This window comes from Orycteropus afer, unplaced genomic scaffold, assembly GCF_000298275.1.
Source record: "Orycteropus afer afer isolate SDZICR_OR568_19922 unplaced genomic scaffold, OryAfe1.0 scaffold00040, whole genome shotgun sequence".
Taxonomy (NCBI): domain Eukaryota; kingdom Metazoa; phylum Chordata; class Mammalia; order Tubulidentata; family Orycteropodidae; genus Orycteropus; species Orycteropus afer.
Window position 1 is genome coordinate 14,655,454 of NW_006921627.1, and position 11,922 is coordinate 14,667,375.

At 39.8% G+C, this 11,922-nt stretch overlaps 1 pseudogene; it reads right to left on the minus strand.

Annotated features, from left to right (window-relative positions):
- Positions 1-10,989, minus strand: part of LOC103193913 — a 59,541-nt pseudogene extending 48,552 nt beyond the window's left edge.
- Positions 10,990-11,922: the final 933 nt, after the last annotated feature.

Consider the following 11,922-nt stretch of genomic DNA (forward strand, 5'->3'; position numbering starts at 1 on the left):
TTTCACCCAGCCGCTAAAGCCTGGCACTTTGAACTTGGACTTAAAGCCTCCAAATTGTAAGAATAAACTCCTGTTTGTTAAGGCCATCCCATTAGTGGTATATTTCTTGTCAGAGCGGCACTAGGTAACCAGAGCAGAATATGAGACCAAGAGAGTGGGGTGTTGCTCTGACAGATGCCTAAAATGTGGAAGCAGGAGTGGAGTGCATCCTTGACCTAAGACCCTGGCAGAGAGACCCCAGCATACGGCATGACAGAGGGCAGGAGCAGAGCCAGAGACTGGCATGAGAAATGGCAGGAGCAGAGCCCAGAGACCTTCATGAGAGATGGCAGGAGTAGAGCCGAGAGAACTGGCATGAGACAGCGACAGCCTTACCAGCCCACAGAGGAGAAAGCTTGATGGCTTTTGGTTAGGCAGCTTCCTGGTGGGGTGGGTTGCCTTCAGGCATTAATTGGTAGAAGAGACTCGCTTGAAATGGAGTAGTAGGTTGACTGGCCCAAGGAGCAAGAAAGTTAAATGTCCTTTTGGGGCAAGAAGATTCCTGGTGGAGTGGGTTGCCCTCGGGCATTAATCGGCAGAACCAGAGACCAAGGAAACCGAAACAGAGCTGCCTCAGCCTGAAAGGGTAGGACCACGGCCTTTGGGAGTGGAACGATCACAGCTCCCCAGGTTTCTAAAAGCCAGGCCTTCACCAACTTGGTTCTGGGGTGTGGGGCTGCTGGTTCATGTGAGTCAGTGGGATGGAGCCATAGCTGTTGCCCGAGTGAGGGGGTGGGGCTGCCATGCCCAAGAGGGAGAGGAATGGGCCCGCCAGGCCAAGGGGGTGAGGTTGCCACTTAGAGGAACTAGGGGACTGGAGCCACACAGTGGAGGAGATCTGTACAGATCCCACCCAATGAAGAGCTGCACAGATGCCAAGTTGACAAGGGATGGAATTGTGGTGGTTGTGTTTGTATGTCAACTTGGCTGGGCCTGGGTGAGTGGCTGGGCAGCTGGTGGTAATTGTTCTCCATGATGAGACTGGCAATCAACACCATGGTGGGATCTACCACAAGAGCTAAGTTGCTGCCTTTGGGATGTGGTCTGCTTCCTGTATATGAGGAGAAGCCTTGGGAATGGTCTCTAGCCTATGGCACACTTGGACCCTGCACATAGCCGTGTCATTGCTCAGCAACCTGCTATGCTCTGCTGACCTTAGGACTTAAAATGGACTTAAGTTAATGGCCTGCCTTGTGGTTTGGTAACTTTGGGACTGTGCCTTTTTACTTGTCAACCTTGGGGCTTCTCAGCCTCAGCAGCCAGCAGTGTCTGAGTGAAGAAACGCCTCTAGCTCCAGTGGGCTGGGAGCAGGAGGCAGAGCTGGACCCCAAGGGTGAGGGGCTTTCACCCAGCCCCTAAAGCCTGGCACTTTGAACTTGGACTTAAAGCCTCCAAATTTTAAGAATAAACTGCTGTTTGTTAAGGCCATCCCATTTATGGTATATTCTTGTCAGAACGGTACTAGGTAACCAGAACAGTGTTGGATTTTGTCAAGTGCTTTTTCTGCATCTATTGATATGATCATATCTTTCTTCTTTAGCCTGTTGATATGATGAATTAGACTAACTGATATGTGAATGTTGAACCAGTCTTGCATGCCCATGATAAATCACATTTGGTTGTGGTGTATAATTCATTTTATACATTGCTGCATTCGATTTAAGGAGCTCTGGTAACACAGTGCCTAAGGCATCTGACTGCTAACCAGAAGGTTGGCAATTCGAACCCATCAGCCACTCTGTGGAAGCAAGACTGGGCAATCTACTTCTGTAAAGATTTACCGCCTCAGAAACCCAATGGGAAATGCATGAGTAGGAATCAACTTGACAGCAGTGTTTTTTTTTTTTTTTTGGCATTCGATTTGCTGATACTTTGTTGAAGATTTTTGTGTCTATGTTCATGAAAAATACTGGTTTTTATCTGGTTTCAGTATTAGGGTAATACTGACCTCATAGAACGAGTTAGGAATTTTTCAACAATGTTAACTTTGATGATTGAAAACAGGGTAAGAATCACTGATCTTTTCATATCATAGTTTTCAAATGTAATACATATGCATGAATTTTGAGATGTAGAAAAAGAAAAAAAATCTTAACATTACTAATTTATCTTCCAACATGGATAATTAATAATACTTCCCAGACAGGCAGGTTAATTGATCCTTTTACATATTGATACATGAGGGAGCTAAGGCTCAAATTTGCTAAATATTACTTTTTGACAGTGATAAAATCCCAATAGCTTATTGTTTTTCTTGCATTATTTTGAAAATATTTAGCATATGAGTAAATCAGTTTTATATAGGCTTAACAAGTAGTTTCTAAAATCATTTTCCTTCTGATAGTTCTCTCTTCATAAACTCCATGTTTGAATGTATTTTCTTCAAATGCCAATTATTAACCAATTTTTCACCATGTGTAAGTTTTTATTAGAGTCCTTATGACATCCCAGCTATATGGAGGATATGTTTACTGCTATTTTCCCAGCTTCTAAAGCAGACCCAGAAATAGTGTGTTTGCAATAATAATAATAATAATAAGCAAACCAGCATGTTATGTCTTTTGTTACTACTGTGAATTAATATAATTCTAGTAAAGCTGTTGTATTATATGCCATTGAGTTGATATTGACTCATAGTGGCTCTACAGAACAGAGTGGAACTGCCCAAAATCATTTCCTAGGCTGTAATCTTTATGGGGGCAAATTACTAGGTCTTTTTTCCCCAAGGAACTGCTGGTGAATTCAAACCACCAACTTATCGGTGGGTTCTAATAACTAACCTTTCAGTTAGCAGTGGAGTGCTTAACCATTGCGCCACCAGGGCTCCTTCTAATAAAAGCAAAGGCTTAAAATTTTAGTCAGCTTGGGTATCATCATTGCTGACACTGGTATAGTAAGTCATGATTTTTAAAATAGAAAATAATTTATCAATCACTTATTACCACTTTCACAGAGTCCAAGTTCTAGGAATCTGGATAATAGTTAGATAATTGGTTACGTTTTTTTGGAAGGTACTTGACTTCCCTTATACATGAAAGTATCAACTTTATAAAAGGCTTATTTACTCCATTGAGCACAAAGATTTTATTTGTTGTTGTTGTTGTTGTGTGCCATCGAGTCAGCTCCGACTCACAGCGACCCCTTCTTGGATTTCCGAGGCAGTATCACTACGGAAGTAGGATTGCCCAACCTTCCTTCCGAGGAGTGGCTGGTGGGTTTGAACCGCCAGCCTTCTGGTTAGCAGTCAAGTGCTTTAGCCACTATGCTGTCAGAGCTCCTAAGATTTTATTTATGTAGTATATGTTGTTGTTGTTGTTATGTGCCATCGAGTCAGACCCGACTCATAGCGACCCCTCCTTGGGTTTCCGAGGCGGTATCACTACGGAAGTAGATTGCCCCATCTTCCTTCTGAGGAGTGGCTGGTGGATTTGAACCGCCAGCCTTCTGGTTAGCAGTCAAGTGCCTTAGCCACTATGCTACCATGTTCTAATATTGTACAGATTATTAACTTCCTATTTTTAAATATGACCACTGCAGAAGTGAGGGATCTTAACAGAATTTCACTTTCATTAAAGTTATTGAAAAGCATGAGCAATTGAGGTTTAGATTTGCTTCCTTGCAGAAGTGTAAGTGGTTTCATGGAAGGGATCAAAATTTGTAGGCAAGCTATCAGAATTTCTTCTCAGTTCTGCCACTTCTGGGTAATCCTGCACAAATCTCTCTCATCTCTTCAGAATCTTATCTTTCACATTTTAAAATGGAGCTACTACCTCCTACTCTCTTGGATGTTGGAGAATTAAATGAGAAAATGTATGTGAGAGAGCTTGAGAACCTATCAAGGCCTAGTAGTAATACATATTTTTATTGTTATATTTTACTTTCAACAGAGGCTTCTCCTTTCTTCAAACCCCTGTATGGCCCTTTCTGAGGATGTCAGGAACTCACACGGATGGAGAGAGCTCAGCCTCTGGTTTCTGGAGCAGCATATTTTGGTCCACAGCACAGAGGGCTCAGAGAGAGTGAGGAGAAGGGGCAACTTGCAGGTGGGTGTCTGAGGCCATAAGACTTTGTGCTAGGCTGAAGCTCAAATTCATCTGTGAGAAATGAGAGAAAAGTCATCTTGCATGTTCCCTAATTGTGCAGTCTTGCAGTCGCCCACATTTCCTAAGTCATCCTAAAGTTCAGCTTTTTATGACTTTATGTTTAATTTTTAGAGGCCCATCTTTACCTCTGATTCATGAGCTGGAATGACAGTGATTCTATGTATTCCCCTACCCCCCAAGTGTTTAGAATATTTGAATCTTAGCGTCTTACATAACTCACACAATTGAATAGACAAAGAAGGGCATCAAGGATGCAAAACTTAATGATATTTCACATAGTAGCAGTTTTGTGTGATTGAAAAAAGTACAGTACTAGGTACCTGGAGGTTTTGCTCTGCTGTTAACTTGTAGGCAACTTATTTTACTATTCTAGACTCAGTTTTATCTGAAGATAAAATAGATGATACCCATAGTAGTATTTATTTGTGTTCTTATACTTTAATGCTAAAGACACTCACCTTGTTGGGTAGACAGTTTTCAATCTCAAAATTCCCAGAATCCGCCATAACTTCATCTGGTAAAATGGTAAAGATGAACAGTGGCACAGTGGGAGTGATGTCTGACTCCACAGGGAGGGACAAAGAAAAGCTGCCTTTCACTGGAGCATGGAGAGAATGAGAAAAAATGGCCATGGGCCAGGACACTCTTGCTTGGTCTTATTTAATTGAGAACTGTGTCTATACATTCAGTGACTGAGTCCTGTTAAATACCAATTGTTTGATGTAGTTAATAGGCTGATTTCTCTCTTCAAGACTTCAGTTGTAGAATAAGTTAATGATGTTCCTTCTAATCACTGTTTTCTTTAACTGATTTTCTACATAAGAAGCCTAAATGAACTTAAATCTCAACAGCTAAAAGTTATTCTGCTGATCTAGATATCTAAATACCTTGATATATGTAATGAATGGCAACCATTTTATTTAGACTTCAAACCAGAAGTGATTCTAAATTTAAAAATAGAGCTATAAGTTGTAAGAAATAATTATAGAGTTTTTCAAATACATACTCTGGTAGCGTAGTACCTAAGGCACTTGACCCACCAGCCACTCCTTAGAAAGAAGGTTGGGCAATCTACTTCCATAGTGATACTGCCTAGGAAACCCAAGGAGGGGTCCCTATGAGTCAAGTCTGACTTGACGGCATATAACAACAACAACAAAAACATACATTCTTAAAAGCTCTGTATGGGGAAAAAAAAGTCCATAGTAATCAGAGTTTCTAAGAGAATATGCAATTCTGGAAGTTTTCTTTGCATTTTTAGACTTTCATAAATATCTTTTGTGTAATTTTACCTGAAGTATTAAATACTACTCAGATAGCATTTTGGAAGACACAGTAAACTTTTGAACGCTAGCTAAGGAGCCACCAGGTGGTTACAAAAGGTATCAGCAAAAGCTTTATGGTCTAAATGATTTGTTGGTGACTTGAGTATATGGCCTACATTTAGTTGAACTGTAGTAATTTAACATTTTAGTAACTGTAAGAAAGCTAAGCATTCAGTTTAATGATAAGAAATCTCCTAGAATACTGGTACATAAATGAAGAACAGAAAACCCATCTGGCATTGGTTCCACATCTTCTTGCCTCTCCTCTATGGCCCTCCTGCCACAGACTCCCACTTACAGGCTTCAAATCCTGTTCTTTCAAGTTCTTCCTCAGAAACATGTTCTTCTTTATTGGAAAATTGGTGCAAACTAAACTATCTATAGGGCAATAGAGTCTCTAAACATCGTTGAAACCCCAAATAACACAGGACAATGGACAATCATAATTGTAGGACAATTATAATTTAATTCTTTCTTGACTAGTAAGTTTTAAAAAATTAAGTCTAATGTCTTTACCATTATATCCAAGGGAGCTCTGGTGATGTAGTGCCTAAGACATTTGACTGTTAACCAGAAGGCTGGTAGTTCAAACCCACCAGCTGCTCCTCAGAAAGATTAGGTGATCTACTTCCATAGAAATGATGTTATTGTTGTTATGTGCTGTCGAGTCAGACCCGACTCATAGTGACCCCTCCTTGGGTTTCTGAGGTGGTATCACTATGGAAGTAGATTGCCCAACCTTCCTTCCAAGGAGAGGCTAGTGGGTTTGAGCCACCAACTTTGTGGTTAGCAGTTAAGTGCCTTAGGCACTATACTACCCCAAGGAAGGGGTTGCTATGAGTTGAATCAACTTGATGGCAGTGAGTTTGGCTTTGATTTGGATCTTTAGGGATATATATATATATATATACACACACACACATACATATATATGTGTGTGTGTGTGTATGTATGTGTGTGTGTGTGTGTGTATATATATAATTTTATTTTTTTTAAATTGTAATTTGGGTAAAAATTTACGGAGCAAATTCACTTTCCATATAGCATTTCACATATACTTTGTCTCATGACAATGACTACAATTCACCCCAATGCAACAGCTCCCCTCCCACTTCCTCCCTATAGTTACCTCTTCCCCGTGTCTATCCTTCCATGCACTCCTGCCCCCTGAGCTGTCTCCCTGTGCATGAACAGCCCTTCTTTCTTCCATGATTGTTCTCTCCAAGGAGTGTATTTACCTCAGGTAATGTTCAAATGTTCAACCCATATGCATGTCTTTTGTTTGGCTGGAAGCCACAGATGTGGGTTAAATTCCAGACCTGAAGGGCAGCTAGGGGCCGTAGTCTCATTGGTTCCACCAGATTCCATCAGACCAGCAAAACTGGTCCTTTAGGGATATTTTTAAAAATATTAATGTCCTGAGATTGGTGATGTTCAGGTAAAAGCTGTTTAATTCTACGTAGAATAGGGAAAAATTTCAACTCCATGTAAATTTTACTATAGCTTACATTGTTTACTGTGAAGTGCTTATGCAGCAAAACACCAATTTTCTGCCCATTTGAAGGATTAGACCTGTATAAGACATTAGTTCCACTATAAATGGAGGGAAATTTAATCCTTTTCATCATTGTGTCTTGAGCTAAACATAGAGGGTGAAGTAGCTTGAGATATCACAAAGAGAGAAAGTACAGAAAACTTTTTTGGCAAGACTGCTGGATGGAAAGCTGAGCCTTTTAATAATGAAATTTGTGAGGCTTTGTTGTTTAAAATCTGAATTCTGAATTTCAGACAGACTTGAAAATTTAAATCTAAAATTAGCAATATGGGTTTGCAAAAAGGGTACGGGGACAGTGTTATCTGACCTCCTCTAACTTCACAAGAGGAAAGGAGGATCCAGAACAACATCAACAGCCCAAGACTGCTTCCTGTGAGGCAGACATTCTAACCTTTTTACTAATTCTGACCTCAACTGTCCCTCCCATGGCACTCACTACTTCTCTGCTGGGTTTGAGAATTCTTTGGAATGGCCACACAGAACTCACAGGCAATACTCATGATTATGGGGTTTATTAAGGAAGTAACAGGTTATAAATGAGGTTTAGGAATGCTCAGCATGTAATTCTTCTACAAGGATAGCCTCCCCTTGGCCAGGCCTTCAGGGAAGCCTCTCTTTGGGCTTCATCCTGGCCTTTGCCCTGCTCAGGCAAGTATTACAGACGCTTTTAGCTCTGCTTATAGGTGCACCCCACTCAGCCGGCAAGCCTCCTGCCTGAAGGCACTTAGCTTTCTTGCTCTGTGGACTGGCAAGCCTGCTACTCTGTTTTGTACCATTTTCTTGGTTCTGCTATCTCAGCTCTCTGCCTGTCTCAGCAAAATGTTACAGCTGTCTGTCTCTGGAGTCAAAGAGGTCCAGTCCAGGGATCTAGAGTCCAAGGACATGCTCCACCCTGCTGTTCCTTCTCTCTTGGTAGTAGTGAGATCCCCTTTTCTGCCTCTGAGATGGCTCATTTTAAGCCTAGTTGAATGGCACATCTGACCGATCCCCAGTTAGGGTTCCATGTGCTTTATTTGTACAGACCTGTACCCACAAGGAGGCCATATACTTTATTTACATTATTAGCAAGCTATCCAATCCCTTAACAAGTACCTCAGATTTGCATAGTCTCACCAGTCATCTGATGGGAGTCACAAAGACTAGAAGGACCACATTAAGTAATCCACTGTACTACAAGGTTCTAATATAAATAATCTGTGTAGAATAGTGTAAGAAAAGAACACTATGAGCAAACTCAATTTGAGCAATAAAAAAGTTGAATCCAGACAAATTGTGAACAGAGTTTGCTCTTTTATCATTTAAATAAAAACCAAACCAAACTCACTGCCATCGAGTCAAGTCCAACTCAAAAACTCCAATTGCTGGCTCAGTTATTTTCAGTAAATTTTTTGTGATGCCTTGCTGAAGCAAATAATTAAAAACTCTCCCTGATATTCTCACAGAGAGATTTCTAGACAGATGGACTTTGCCTATTCTGAATGAAGCTCAAATTAAAATGTCAGAGAAGAAAAAAATCAAGTAAACAAATAGTGTTTTAACACACCTATTTCTGTTAATAGGAGTTCTGGTAGCATAGTGCCTAAGGCACTTGACTGCTAAACAGAAGGCTGGAGGTTCAAACCCACCAGCCACTTCTCGGAAGGAAGGTTGGGCAATCTACTTCAGTAGTGATATTGCCTCAGAAACCCAAGGAAGGGGTCACTCTGAGTCAGGGTGACTCGACAGCACATAACAACAACAACAACATTTCTGTTAATACATTATATATTGCATTATTACAAAAAAAATTTAAAAAATAGATGACAAGATGGATTGCAAGGAAATAATGTACAGAGTGGATTAATTTTCCATATCTAACTATCCCTATACTAATAATGGAAATGATGTTCAAAATTGTCAACACTCATTAATGTTTAATTCAAACAACTATTGCTTATTGAGAGTACTGATTAATAACTGTCTTAAGACAAACATCTTTTTCAATATTATTTCAATATTAGAACAGTAAAAATAATTGATGTACCATTTTTCTAGCTTGGTAGAGGAAATTAAAAAAAAAAGTCTTAGGGATGGGACAGTACTAAGAGTTTAGCTCTTACTAAGTGGATGAGGTAGAGGTTAGAGAAATATTTGCCTTTGCTTTGTGAATCACAATAGTGTTCATGGTTCTCTCTTCAGTGACTTAACCCTTGGTCTGGATTGAATTAGACTAGAAAAAAATCTTGTTTTCCTTTTTCCCAATTTATTCATGAATTGAACCCATTTTCATGTGCAAAATGTATAATATTCTGCATACAGAATAGCATGCATTCTCATTGAGTGTGGCTGGGTGGATAGAAGGTCTAGCCCAAGATCTGGCAAAGGAAGCCAAAAAAGCTATTACCTTTCTTCCTCCTCATTTTTCATTCTTAACTCTTCTCTACAAGATTAAAAATGGCAGTGGACATTTATTGTTAAAAAAAAAAAAAAAAAGCTTAGATTTTTAAAATACAGAAGAGACAAACCAAAGTGAAAAAAGAGTGATGAGAGTGCCTGACACATCGTAGGCAACACAATTTATCTGTTGACTGTTATTGAGGGAAAAATAAATGCCCGAGTCAGAAAGAAGCTCCTTTCTTATGCTTCTCTTTATTGTGAAGGGATAATGAGAATAATTTTCCTATTTGTTAACTGTCCCTGGGGTAAAAATATGAATGTGTTGGAAAAGAAACAGGGAGATGGATGTGCATATACTCCCTGTGTACTGGCCATACAGCTATTGCATGGGTTCCTGATATTATGATGCCTCTCTTAGCCATTTTCTGAAAAAAAAGTCAATCAATCAATCAGTTAACAAAAAAGGGATGTTTCTTTAGCCTGACATAGTCTCAACATCTTATCTCCATATATTCAACTTTTGGTTGTTGAGTCTCTGCTGGAGGAAATCAATCTCATGAAAAGTCAAAGAATCAAGGGGAACATGGATAAGAAAGCAAAATGGTAGTGTTCAAGTAATTGTGAAATTCCTGATTCCATCGATTACTTTCGTCCTCTGATGAGCTGCAAATATATTCCATGGCCTTATTCTTACCAGATAATGAATAGAAAATGGTCTCCTTTTGCTCCACAATGGCCTGTCCACTGAGCATGCCATGTGAATGAATGTAACTCCTGCTAAGGAGAAAACCTGATTTGCAATGTACTGAGCTCCCTGGTCTTCTTTTTGTATCCACATACAGCTAAAACAGAAGTTAGGTTGTTCATGGTAGACCTGATGAATCAGAAAAACAAAGACTCAACGTTGGCTTGCAATTTTTTCGTTTTAGATTCCCACCAAAATGAATAGTTAAAAATGAAATATCTTTCATCTTCTTGCTTTTCCTGGGCCTCTCCACCTCACCCTGGGTGAATTCTAAACCTATACCCTTCCCCCATTCCAAACCAGAGATGTTGGGATGCTTATCAATGTATTAAAAAACAAAAACAAAAAACAAAAACCCAAAAAACCAAGCCCACTGCCATCAAGTCAATTCTGACTCATAGCAACCCCCTTTTGGTTTCTGAGGTGGTAAATCTTTATGGTAGTAGATTGCCCAGTCTTCCTTCTGTGGAGTGGCTGGTGGATTTGAACTGTGAACCTTCTGGTTAATAGTCAAATGGCTTAGGCACTACGATACCAGAGCTCCTTAACGCATTTATTTAGGGAGTGAAAATTTCCATCCACAGATACAACATGAAATTTTATTGAAAAAGAATTTCTATCATCAGACTCAGATGTGATAAAGCAGATAATTTGGATCATGAGATAAAAGGCTACAGTATCAGGAAAATGGTGCTTTTGGGTGGAAAATCAACTAGGGAGGTGGCCTTAACCAGAGAATTTTATCTGCATACCTGCCTGTCTTGGTTTATCAATAGGTTTGTCTGGACACAAACTAGACTTTGAGGACTTTTTACCAGCACTATTTTCCTCTTCCTTAAATCTCATGTTGGCCCTTTTTATCTGGACAGTGAGGAATACTGCCACTGAAGAGGAAGAAATCTTTGGGAGCTAAACAACGAAGAATACCCCTGAGGAACTGCAGTCTTCCCTCCATCCATTATTATTTATGGTCTCTCCTTCAGCTTCACCAAAGAGCTCAAACCAAAAACCAAACTCACTGCCGTTGAGTGGGTCCCGACTCACAGTGACCCCTCCTTGGGTTTCTGAAGCAATATCACTACGGAAGTAGATTGTCCAACCTTCCTTTGGAGGAGTGGTTGGTGGGTTTGAACCTCCAGCCTTCTGGTTAGCAGTCAAATGGCTTAGGCACTATGCCACCAGAGCTCTCTCCACCAAAGAGCTAGGTAGGTATAAAAAAAATTTCTCTGGATGTAAGAGTGAAGATATCAGTATAATCTTTTACCAATAGGGAAGTAAATTAATAAAAGCAGCCATAATGAAACCCATATAGCTCACCTAGAGCTGTAGTTATTAACTCATACTCTTTTAACTAAGTAGATGTTATGTTTTGAAGGGACAGGAAGACACATTTCTGAAAAAAAATATATGAGACTATAGGAGCTGACTATATCACAAACTGGGTAACCTCAAAGAGCCACTGGATATTTCCTTGGACTATCTTGTACCATTTACACATTCAGAAGACTAAAGTTACCTAACATCTATCATTAAAAAAAAAAAAAAAAAAATCTGCTGCATGCTGTTCCATCATGAGATTTTTGTATAGTCTATTTTTTAGGCATTGCCCAACCCTGATTTTAAAGAGATGGCTACATATCAAAGCAAGAATACTCCTCTGACTAAGTCATAATATTTGACTAATAGGGTTTTTATTTAGGAATTAAATTGAGCTTTGGCATACATAAAAATATTTCTTCCCTAGTCTGGTGGAAAATCTATGCTTGTTCCTTCGTGGCT